Source organism: Geotrypetes seraphini, chromosome 18 (genome assembly GCF_902459505.1).
Source record: "Geotrypetes seraphini chromosome 18, aGeoSer1.1, whole genome shotgun sequence".
Classification (NCBI taxonomy): domain Eukaryota; kingdom Metazoa; phylum Chordata; class Amphibia; order Gymnophiona; family Dermophiidae; genus Geotrypetes; species Geotrypetes seraphini.
The window spans coordinates 41261421-41274796 of NC_047101.1; positions in this window are offsets into that span (position 1 = coordinate 41261421).

The window sequence follows — 13376 nt, forward strand, 5'->3', positions numbered from 1 at the left end:
GCACTATTTATAGAACAGTGCATGGTGTTGGGAACCGTGCCTAACTTTGGGTGCAGCCATTAACACCAATTGAAATGTGATGGAAATCCTCATGCCTACTTTAGGTCCAGGCCAGATCTTCCTTACTCTATAAGCGTGTGCTTAAGTTGCAGGAACCCGCCGATCCACCCATGACCCTTCCATGGCCATGACCCCTCTTTGGAACCGCGTGTAAAATTTATGTGTGGATCCCACGCCCCTAAATGTACAAGTGTAAAATTTAAATCCAATTAGCATCAATAAATGCTTGTTACGATCACAATTATTGGCACTAATTTGATCATTATTCAATACAATTGCAAATGCAAATTGGTCCAGACACAATTTTTATCGCCTTTTATAGAATTAAGTTATATATGCTGCATGCAAAACGCTACTTAAGAACATAAGAATAGTCTTATTGGGTCAGACCAATGGTCCATCAAGCCTAGCAGCCCGTTCTCACGGTGTCCAATCCAGGTCACTAGAACCTGGCCAAAATCCAACGGAGTAGCAATATTCCATGCTACCGATCGAAGGGAAAGCAGTGGCTTCCTCCATGATTTTCTCAATAACAGATTATGGACTTTTCCTCCAGGAAATTGTCCAAACTTTTCTTAAAACCAGCTTTGCTATCCGCTCTTACCACATCTTCTGGCAATGCGTTCCAGAACTTAACTATTCTGAGTGAACAGTTTTAAAAGTATTTCCCTATAACTTCACTGAGTGTCCCCTAGTCTTTGTAATTTTTGACGCAGTGAATCCACTTGTACCCATTCTACTCCACTCAGGATTTTGTAGACTTCCATCCTATCTCCCCTCAGCCATCTCTTTTCCAAGCTGATGAGCCCTAACCGTTTTAGTCTTTCCTCATACGAGAGGAGTTCCGTCCCCTTAACCATCTTGGTTAGTCTTCTTTGAACCTTTTCTAGTGTTGTTATATCTTTCTTGAAATAAGGAGACCAGAATTGAATGCAATACTCCAGATGAGGTCGCACCATATATAAATTTCAGACCACTGTGTATAACCTGCAGGATAATTTTACAGGAGACCTTTAATGAACAAAAAAACCCTTATAAAATTAACTTCATAATAATAAAACTCAATTTTATGCCAAAAAACCCAACTACTTGAGGCTCAGAAATGAAGCATTTTTGCTTTTCATTTTCATCATAGCCATATGTATTTCATTTGTTTCCAAGAAAAGTGTAAAGCTGATCATGACTGTGTGGTATTGATTATTCACAGACAATTTTAGCCCAGAAGCAACATTTGATGGTAGGTTGTTCTATGCAAAGCTCAAAGCTGTACTTTACACAGCCCACTTTACAGGTAAAAGTAAAATGAAAATGTCTAACCTGGATTACTTCAGTATGAAATAAAGAACATGTAATTTTGTTTTATTAGGACAAAGAGGAATACAGTGATGTGGCAGTCTGGGCTTCTATTATGAAGTAAATGAAAGTGCTTTTTGGTTGACTTAATTGTAAATGTTAGTTTTGTACTGTTGGAATGATTGATTTATACAAAATCTGCAGCAGAGAGTGCCTGTAACTATATTAGTAATAACAAATTTATATGCCCGAAATAGATATACTGTATTTATAATGCAGTGTATCAAACCCGTAATCAGATACAGGACAGTTCTATACCAGGGTGCTTAAAAATAGTCATCCAGAAGGCACCTAATAGGAGCCTGTTATCTAAGGAATGGTTACTGGGAAGACTAGATGGGCCATTTGGCCTTTATCTGCCATCATGTTATATTGTTTCTATACACCAATTGCGGAGTGCTGCAGGGTTCGAAGCTTGGGCCCGTGTTCTTCAACATATTTATAAATGACCTGGAAATTGGAACGACAAGCAAAGTGATTAAATTTGCAGATGATACGAAGTTATTCAGAGTAGTGAAGATGCAGGAGGATTGCGATGACCTGCAACAGGACATAAATACGCTTGAGAAATGGGCCACGACATGGCAAATGAAGTTTAATGCGGATAAGTGTAAGGTGATGCATGTCGATAACAAAAATCTTGTACACAAATACAGGATGTCTGGTGCAGTACTCGGAGAGACTCCCCAGGAAAGAGACTTGGGAGTACTGGTCGACAAGTCAATGAAGCTGTCTGCGCAATGCGTGGCGGTAGCGAAAAGGGCAAACAGAATGCTTGGAATGATTAAGGGGATCACGAACAGATTGGAGAAGGTTATCATGCCGCTGTACTGGGCCATGATGCGACCCCCACCTGGAATACTGCTTCCAGCACTGGTCGCCGTACTTGAAGAAGGACATGGTACTACTCGAAAGGGTCCAGAGAAGAGCGACTAAAATGGTTAAGGGGCTGGAGGAGTTGTCGTACAGTGAGAGACTGAGAGGGGACATAATTGAAACGTTCAAGATAATGAAGGGAATAGACTTAGTAGATAAAGACAGGTTGTTCACCCTCTTTTGTTTTCTCTGAATTTAGCTTTAGTCTGAATTTAGTCATCCATTGCTCCATCTGATTTAGTGCTTCTGTTGCTTTGGGGTGACTTCTGAGACAGAGGTAGTAAATGGGATAATTATCGTGAAGTCATCAGCATAGCTAAATAGTTTTATCCCCAGTTGGGACAATTGCGCAACCAATGAGGCCATGTAAACATTGAAGAGCAGTGGGGATAATGGTGATCCCTGTGGCACGCCAGATGGATTGCTCCATATATCAGAGAGATGGTAATTAAAATGGACTTGGTAGGTGTGTGATATAAGGAAACCTCAAAATTAGTTTAATAATTCTCCTCTGATTCCAATTGCGTCTAATTGTAATAGTTTCCCATGGTCCACCAAGTCGAAGGCAGAGCTCATGTCAAATTGCATGATTAGGGCATTGAGGCCCTTACTAAACAAGTAGCGCACATTGTCCAGGATAGCTGCAATTACTGTCTCAGTGCTAAACAGAGGCCTAAAACCAGATTGAGTTTCGTGCAAGAGAGAGAACTGGTTGAGATATTCTATCAGTTGGGTGTGTACCATTCCTTCCATGATTTTTACAATAAATGGGATGGATGCTACTGGTCTATAGTTGGTTACTGATGTTGGTGATTCTTTACGATTTTTTGGAATTATGACATCACAATCTCAGCTCTGGAATGTTGCGACTCATTGGGGTTCCAGAATTTTGCTACTCTTTGAGATGCTGGAATGTTGCTACTATTTGGGTTTCTGCCAGGTACTTGGAACCTGGGTTGGCCACTGTTGGAAACAGGATACTGCGCTTGATGGACATTCAGTCTGTCCCAGAATGGCATTTCTTATGTTCTTATAATGCAACATGCTGCTGTGATATTTCCCAACAGTAGTGGATTTGGAATAAATTACTTACCTTTTCCAGATCACTTAGAGAAGTTATTTCCCCATGCAAAGGGACTTGCAACCTAAGTGGTATGTGAAGCAACAGAGGATGAAATGAGTTGCTCGTGAATCACAAGAAGCATCGGTGGGATTTGAACCCTGGCATGCAGCCTGCTATTCTGACCACTAGGCTACGCCTTCAATACACAAACTGCCACTACTGTGCAATCATGTTGAAACTGGAATGCACAGTAATTAAGTCTCTGTTGTAGGACAGTTATTGTCTAATTAATGGAGCCATAAAAGAGAGTTTAATTGAGACCAGTTTGGAATTATATTTTTCTTTGAACACATTAGGGTCTTTCTACTAAAATGTATAAAGTTTTGATCTTAATGTGGTATAACACAGAATTTTAATGCATGGCGAACACCAAACTAACACTGCATTAAGAAAGGATATTTCCAATATTTTTGATTGCAGGTCAGCATGGAAGCACATAGCACCTCATATTTGGGTCCCATACGTTAACCATTTAGAACTAGATTCAGTAAATAGCACCCAAATGTGGGCACTGAAAAAAATGTGTGCTGAATGCTATTCTATACCTTGTACATGGGACTCAGTGAGGGGGGGGGGCACTAGGGAAGGGAAGAGGAGATACTAGGCTATGGAAAGGGGTAGAACGGTGAGACCCCCCTTTTGGGGGTGGGAAGGGACACGGCCAAAGGTTCACCTAAGGCCAGGGGTGTCAAAGTCCTTCCTCGAGGGCCGCAATCCAGTCGGGTTTTCAGGATTTCCCCAGTGAATATGCGTTGAAAGCAGTGCATGCACATAGAACTCATGCATATTCATTGGGGAAATCCTGAAAATCCGACTGGACTGCGGCCCTCGAGGACCGACATTGGACACCCCTGCTGTAGGTCCATCAAGCCCAAGATCCTGCTTCCAACAGTGGCCAAACCAGATCACAAGTACCTGGCAAGATCCCAAATGAATAAAACAGGTTTTATGCTGCTTACCCTAGAAACAAGCAGTGGATTTTCCCATGTCCATCTTAATAGTGGCTTATGGACTTTTGTTTTAGGAAATTATCCAGACTTTTTTTAAAAACTTGCTAAGGCAGGGATCTCAAAGTCCCTCCTTGAGGGCCGCAATCCAGTTGGGTTTTCAGGATTTCCCCAATGAATATGCATTGAAAGCAGTGCATGCACATAGATCCCATGCATATTCATTGGGGAAATCCTGAAAATCTGACTGGATTGCGGCCCTCAAGGAGGGACTTTGAGACCCCTGGTCTAGCAGGAGTCTGTTAGAGCAGGAGTGATGCCAATTTGCCCCTATCCATGGCTGCATCTGCATTCAATATAGTGCTACAACATTTCTCCTAAGGGCCTCCTGCCCTAAGGGAACTCTGTTACACCATCAAAGATGCAGGTAGATACTGGGGGGGCCTACAGGGAATATGGGGATGGGGATGGGGAGAGGGTTTAGGACCATGGGAAGAGGCTACAGGGAGGGTGGGTGCAGGGAGTTAACTCTTGTTAGTGACTGAGGGGAGCCACAGGAAGGGGGCCCAGAACATTTTCATTTTGTGTCGGCTGTCTCTCCTGATGACAAAAAGTAGGGTTACCAGATTTTGCATCTGGTAAAGGACACGTGGCCCTGCCCCATTCTGCCCTGTGGCCCCTCCCCATTCTGCCTCCTATCCTCATCCCCACGCAAACCTCATCTCTTCAGGCCGGGTCTGGAATGCATCTGCGCAGATGCAATGTGATGATGTCGCATGCGCAGATGCACACCAGACTCGGCCCCGATTGTACCTGCTTTTCAAAATCCGGACAAAGTGCTGGGTTTTGAAAAGCCGTCTGGACGCCCAGACAGTCCTCTGAAAAGAGGACATCTCCAGATAAATCTGGACATCTAGGGGGGTACCCACACATAAACATTCCATAAATAACAGGAAATTCTACAAAATTAAAAATATCTGGCTGCCCATCCTTGGCAAGATGTGATACAGAAGAATCAAACCTGGATTCTTGTCCCTGAAAGAACTCTTGACTTGGAACAAACTCAGTACAGACCCTGAGAAAAAAATGAGTGCTCAGAGATAGGCTTTTGTTATCATTAGGTTGTTAGCAAATGGAGGAGAACTCTTTTTTGGTCTGCAGCATTCCTAGCATCTCTGCACTACATTCAGCACTTCACAGTCAGTGGCTGTTACTGAGTCTACATAACCAAGGGACATCTTAGAGGGAAGTAGTCTCACTGAGCCCATCTGTGCCTGTGCAAATTTATCACATCCGCCTTATTTTTCAGAACAAACATTGAGCTGAGCACCAAGAACAAATGATTATGAGGCTGTGAGAACGTTAACAAACGGCAGGCAAGGATAAAAAGAAGCCCTTATCCGAGGAGCTGAAATGATTTATAGGGACTGTGAAAAATGTACTTATTTTTTTTTCCCCCTTCATTCAGTTTGAAGTCAATACTCCTGGAAGGGAAGTTTAATTATCTCACTCACACCCCTAAATCTCTTTATGAGAGTGTTTGGCTGCAGATCTCAACATAATTTCAAAGATATTGGCTAGTGTAATGCATGCCAGCCGAAGTAAATTAGAAACTTAAATGCCTGCCCATTTTCTCACTACGGTTGCAGCCGCTGGTTTCTCTAGAGCTGAGCAGATCTTGGCTGGTCCCTAATCAACTGTTTAATAACAAGAGAATGGAGGGGATTCAGTCTTGATGAAGACCGAAAGACATCCATGTTCATGTGCTGTTGAGTGAGAAGCTTCACTGCTTGTACTCACAGCCTACATTAATGGCGTTTAATCTGCAAATAATCTCAATGATTGTTTTAATGTAATAAGTAAAATGAGTCTGCATTTACACGATGACTAAGCATTATCATGCTTCCAAGGAATGAACTTAATGCAAATTATTTTAAACTGTCTATCTCACCATATCGCATAAAGTGACATTAAGGGAAGGATGCGCATAGCTCCGGTAAGTGATTCTCGTTTCCTGGCTATGCTCGACACAAATAAACATGCAAAAGTGTTTATCTTATGATACTGTGATATTTGATATGGAAATGAGAGCAAAAAGTCAGATTTCTGCGAACAGCAATAAATTATTACTTATAATGACTGGTGTTGCCATTCAGCAAATTACATATAATTGGAAGGATTGGAGGAGATTAAATTATAACTTTTGGTGGAACTCTTTATGTCATATTTATAAAATGGAAAGATTTATTGCAATACAGAGGGGATATTTTAGGAAATTTCAGGATGTGTGGAAACCATTAACAAAATATTGTAAAGATTAATTGAAATTGTTTCCCTTATATTTATCAATTTAAGGTGTAGGGAGGGAGGAATATTATTGTTATATGTTTTATATGATAATGGAATATATGGGTGGGAGGGATGGGAAAGGGGAAGGGATAAGAATCTATCTAATGTACTAATGATTGTTTGTAAGTGATGTATTTATTGCTAATGTGAATGAATATATTTAACACTTAATGTAATTTTGAAAATGAATAAAGAATATTAAAAAAATAAAAATAAATAAACGTGCAAATTATATCCATGCTATTTCTGCTGAGTATCCTGGTGAAAGGTAAAGGAACTGTGGCTGGCACCTACACACACGAGCTGATCATTTGGCACAGCTTTAGTGCCCAGGTCCAGTACAGTGCAGGGTTGAAGATCACCAGAGCTCAAATTCGAACAGAAAGTAGATGGGGAGGGGGGAGGGAGGGAGAGAAACAGCAATGCAGCAAAAGAAGGGTTTTAAAAAGAAAATTTCCTCAGGGGTCCCCAAAAAGTGGTGGTCGACACCTGGAATGCTCTCCCAGAGGAGGTTATTGCGGAATCGAGAGTCCTAGGATTCAAAAGCAAACTAGATGCACATCTCCTTACGAGAGGCATAGAAGGATATGGGTGACTAAAAATTACAAAATTACAACACCCTCAAAAGCATAGGACTATAAATCACCTCCCATCCAAAAGGGAGAAAAGACCTCAGTGTCCAATAGGGGCTCTATAGGCTACCCACTAGACAAGCTAGTTTCAAACAGAATTTGATACTAACAGACACATCCTTGGTCAAAAACTCCCAAACTGTGAAATTCTATTTTATCTTTCTTTTCTTCTTTTTTCTTCTTATTTTCAAAAACAGTCTCTTTCACTTATCAGTATAATTTATAATATTTTCAATAATTTTCAATAGAAGTCACTTTCTGAATATTGTTGTTAAAGTGTAGTCTTCGGGTTTAGAAAGCAAGAAAAACTGCTCTGTGGAGAAAAAGCTGAAAGTCATTCAAGCTAAACATTGAACACTTCCGATCGGCTATATGTGAGCGGCAGGGCAGCAAATCCCTGAAGAAGCATTTTAGCGAAACAGGGAGCCCTGTTGGATTATGTGGAAGAATGTTTAGTTTGAATGACTTTCAGCTTTTTCTCCACAGAGCAGTTTTTCTTGCTTTCTAAACCCCAGGACTACACTTTAACAACAATATTCAGATAAGTGACTTCTATTGAAAATTATTGAAAATATTATAAATTATACTGATAAGTGAAAGAGACTGTTTTTGAAAATAAGAAGAAAAAAGAAGAAAAGAAAGATAAAATAGAATTTCACAGTTTGGGAGTTTTTGACCAAGGATGTGTCTGCTAGTATCAAATTCTGTTTGAAACTAGCTTGTCTATGTGGGTAGCCTATAGAGCCCCTATTGGACACTGAGGTCTTTTCTCCCTTTTGGATGGGAGGTGATTTATAGTCCTGTGCTTCTGAGGGTGTTGTAATTTTGTGATTTGTTTGGACATCCTTTTCTTGAATTTTTGTGACTAAAAATTACGCCAGGTGTACACCTGGCAGGGCCTCCGCGTGGGCGGATTGCCGGACTAGATGGACCGAAGGTCTGATCCGGAGATGGCGCTTCTTATGTTCTTAAGTACAATAAATGCCTGATCTGTGTGTTGCGTACATCATCACCGCCTAAGTACACAACACACAGGTCAGGCATTTGTCGCGCGTCCTTTATTACCACCACTTTTTGGGGACCCCTGAGGAAGACGGTTTGTTCGAAACACGGACTGTTGGGACCCATATTTTATACAAAGTGGTTCATTTGTACGCAACAATCTGTTTGGTTAAAATAAACTTTGCCTGCATCTTGTGCATCTGTCTGCAGTACATTTCTTTGTCTTCTGTTCACCGTATTTTTACTGCAGATTTGGTAGATGAGTCACATTGCGATTTAGACGCGGCTGTTGTGCGTATGTGCCCAGTGTTGGGTACGAGACACACATGCACATATAGCAAGCACAAGAGATGGCTCAAAAATGCTCCTGCTGAAGCTACTCAATCAATATAATATTAAAGGCAAAATTCACCATGTGGTAGAAATCTGGAACGCTCTTCCGGAGTCTGTTATAGGGGGAAACACCCTCCAGGGATTCAAGACAAGGTTAGACAAGTTCCTGCTGAACCAGAACGTACGCAGGTAAGGCTAGACTCAAGTAGGGCACTGGTCTTTGACCTAAGGGCCGCCGCTTGAGCGGCCTGCTGGGCACAATGGACCACTGGTCGGACCCAGCAGCGGCAATTCTTATGTTCTTATTAACTTGGCTCATGCATCAATTAAGATGAACGGAGGAATAAAGTTACCTAAGCCCCTTGTTGGCTCGCAATGGCAACAAATTGATACAAATACTAGACCTGGGAGGAGGAAAGGAGGAAGGAAACAGATACCAGTTCTGAGGGGAGGAAAGGAGGAGAAAGAGAGATGCTAAAATTTGCTAGGAGGAAGAGAGAGAGATGGAAGGGAAGAAGACAGATGCCACACCATGGGGGGCGGGGGGAGAGATGGAAGGGAGAGGCAAACAGTTTCTGGAAGAGGAATAGAAAGAGAGCAGATGGGCTGGGGAGGGCTTCAATGGCTGGGAGAGTGTAGATGGGCTGGAGTAGGTTTTGATGGAGATTTCGGCAGTTTTAACCCAAGCACAGTACCGGGTAGAGCTTTGGATTCTTGCCCAGAAATAGTTAAGAAAAAAATTTAAATTGAATTAGGTGGGCAGACTGGATGGACCATTCGGGCCTTTATCTGCCGTCATCTACTATGTTACTATGTTAAATGGAAGAGGCAGAAAGAGGATAGACAGTGGATGGAACGAAGTGAATGATGAGAAGATAAGGGAAGCAGAAATCAGACAACAAAGATAGAAAAGCATTTCTATTTGTTTTATTTATTTAGTTTTGCTTTAGGATAAAGTATTATTGTAGCTGTGTTGATAATAATAGAAAATGGGGTGGGGTGGGGGGCCCAGTGGACTTGTGTGCCTAGGGGCCCTCCAATTAATCCTACCCTGGCCTCAGCCCATTCTCTTTTATGTGCAAAAAGACTGACACTGCACTTGCACCATCCAGCGGAACCAAGTAATGTCTCTGCTTAATCCCATACTTAGGACTTCTGCCTACACAGCAACACACTATTCTGCCTTCTACTTTCTACTTACCTAGGTACGGGTTTGCTCTTCTATACCATCATCAGTCACACCTCAGTATAGCTACGAGAATGGGACTGGCCTTTGTTGGGCATGTTGCCAGTCAGGGAGTAGAATAGCAAAAAACCAAAACAAACGTCAAAAAACAGCAAAATTTCCAATTCACATAAAAGGCATCAACCATCTTACTTCATCTTACAAAACAGATGACGCTTTAACAATTTTTTAACTTTAATATTTATTTTCAGTTAAGGATAAAGGACCAATATATTGTTGAACAGCTATGGAAAATTATCTACTATATCTTATCTATATCACTCACCCACTGAAATACACTTCAGTGATCATTTTCATAGTTGATGAATGCCTATAAAAAGTCCATCTTCTAAAAACATTCAAATCCCGATTTTGGAAAGTCAGAATTTGGATGTTTCACACAGTAGTTTGACCAAATAGCAAAGGGGGGAGTGTTTTGGGATGGACTAAGGAGGGCCCCAAAAGTAAGATGTTCAACAGCAGTTTTTGAATGGGAAGAAATGACCATGTCTAAAAGAAGAAGAATGTTTTTATCTAGGCTTGTTTCAATCATATACACCATGTTATGCCCCCACCTGGAATACTGCATCCAGCACTGAAGAAGGACATTGTACTACTCGAAAGGGTTCAGAGAAGAGCGACTAAAATGGTTAAGGGGCTGGAGGAGTTGTCGTACAGTGAGAGATTAGAGAAACTGGGCCTCTTCTCCCTTGAAAAGAGGAGACTGAGAGGGGACATAATCGAAACATTCAAGATAATGAAGGGACTTAGTAGATAAAGACAGATTGTTCACCCTCTCCAAGGTAGAGAGAACGAGAGGGCACTCTCTAGAGTTAAAAGGGGATAGATTCCATACAAACGTAAGGAAGTTCTTCTTCACCCAGAGTGGTAGAAATCTGGAACGCTCTTCAGGAGGCTGTTATAGGGGAAAGCACCCTTCAGGGATTCAAGACAAGGATAGTCAAGTTCCTGCTGAACCGGAACATATGCAGGTATGGCTAGACTCAATCAGGGCACTGGTCTTTGATCTAAGGGCCTCAGCGTGAGTGGACTGCTGGGCACGAAGGACCACTGGTCTGACCCAGCAGCGGAAATTCTTTTGTTCAGGTTACACAAAGCTGCTCTGATTGAGCATCTGACCTCTGGAGAGGAGGAAAGCATGACTCTTCAATCCCTCAGTGATTACTGAGTGGGCCTAGAGGTAGACTGGGTGGGCATAGCCCTCACATTCTCTATCTGCTAGCTCCCAACGTGGTTTAAACAAATACCTTGTCTGGTGGGGATCCCAAAGTTCCACTATCTGAAGAGTTCTTTTTGGATCCCCCTGAACAGTTTCAAACCTGGGGCAACTGATGGTGTGCTTCTAGCTGCTGACACCAATGATTTTCTGCACATGCACAGTCCATGGACATGAATTAAGCATACACAGGGGCCATCAGTGTTGGCGACTGGAGGCACCCATGGACTACTTCATATTTGAACAGCTCAACAAATACACCAAGGACCCCCAACAATCACTTCCATGCTTATATACCACCTAACCCAAAGTGCTCAGAACCATGTGGTAGAAACAGTTTGAAAGGAACAGGAAATGAGATGAGAAGAATGTGAGGTAAACAGTTGACAGCTTGGTTATTTCAGCATTAAGAGAGGAGTGGGTTCTCTGAGGAAACCATTTTGGCAAAATGGTTCAGAGCTTGCAAGTACAAATATAAACAATTGCTTATTATGCTAAGAGGCAAGTACTGGAGAATATAGAACAAGTGGAAAAAGAAAAATAGAAATTCATATATAGACCGCATGATGGCTTATAACCAATTAGCTTTAGGTGCTGTGATTGATCAAGGGTGCCGCATTTAGGGGCATGTCCCCGGTTGAGGTTACTCTAACATACTGTTCTGAGCACTTTGAGATACGTGGTATACAGTATAAGCATAGAAGTGATTGTTGGGTGTCCTTGGTGCATTTGTTGAGCTGTTCGGGAGTCTGGATTTACCCTGAGTACAGTATTTGCTCCCAGTTTCTTGTTTGGGTACCTTATATTTGAGACATTTCCAAGGTGCTCCGGAGAGGACTCTCAGCTTTGAGGGTTTTGGGACCCCTGCTACCTACATTATAGAGCCTTTTTTTGTCCAGTTTGTCTATCTTAATTATAATGTAAGCTCTTTTGAGCAGGGACTGTCTCGTCCATGTCTAGTAGCGCTACAGAAATGATAAATTGTAGTAGTAGTCCAGTTCACTGTATTAACCGGTAACCTGTCAAAAGCACGCAGGATATTGGCACGCCGACAATCCTACCCTGACATTCACGCACAAGACAAACGTGCGCCATAAGAACATAAGCTTTGCCACTGCTGGGTCAGACCAGTGGTCCATCGTGCCCAGCAGTCCGCTCACCTGTGCCCTGATTGAGTCTAGCCTTAGCTGCATATGTTCCGATTCCGGTTTAGCCCTATTTCATTCCCTATTGTCTTCCCGTTTGCGCTGTGAGGGGGGGGAGAGCCCCCCAATATACTCCCGCTCTCGTTGAGGGGTGGTGTGTGTGAGGGAACCCCCCAATACACTTACAAGTCCCGGTCTCCTTGCCCGAACTCCAAACTTTCAATTCTTTGCTCTGACTGTGTGTGAGTAGGGAATCCACCCCACTACAATGAGGGGGATTCCGATGCGCACCATTGCCGCAAAAACCCACCTCCTCCACTTACAATTTCGGCCACAAATGAAGGAAATAAGGCGGCGCGCATTTGTCCCGCACGCGAATGTCGGGGTGGGATTGTCAGCACACCAATGTCCTTTGCGCTACTGACGGCGTATCGTATTAACCAGTAAGCCATTCCTCTTTCCTGCAAGAACATCTGTGCATCCATTTTCATAAAAAAGCTGTCAGACAGATGTTTTTATGCCTTGTTTTCTTCCACTTATAATTTAAACTTTTCAGTTTGTAAAATGATTGTATGGGTTGGATGTTTCCAGCGTAAGGACGTCTTATCTCACATATTTTCAAACAGAAAACCCCAATGTTTTTCCTATTCAAAAATGGCTGTGAGATGGAATTTTTGGGGGATTTTTTGTGTCACATGGTTTTTTGTTGGGTTTTTTTTGTCACTTCGACGTCCTTTCAAAGATTCCCTTCTACACGTGTCTTCCCATTGAGTTCCCTATATAGAAATGAATTAGTTTGCAAATGGAGGATGGATAAATATTTCCAACTTATTCTTTTAAACATGTTTCAATAGAATTCTTGAATGTATTTAATCCAAACTTGTTTGAAAATACTACTAATAATCATCAAGAAACATTTTTGCAGCACTGCATAATGAGCCCATCTGGCTAGCTTACATCAGCAACAATGCCAATTACCCAGGTAATATTTTTAAGCAAAGGGCTTTAGTGGGATAATGAGAAATCTGCATTTATACTTTATATAGCAAACAATTTAAATAGCACCAGAGTACATACTGAGAGAGCAACAAATG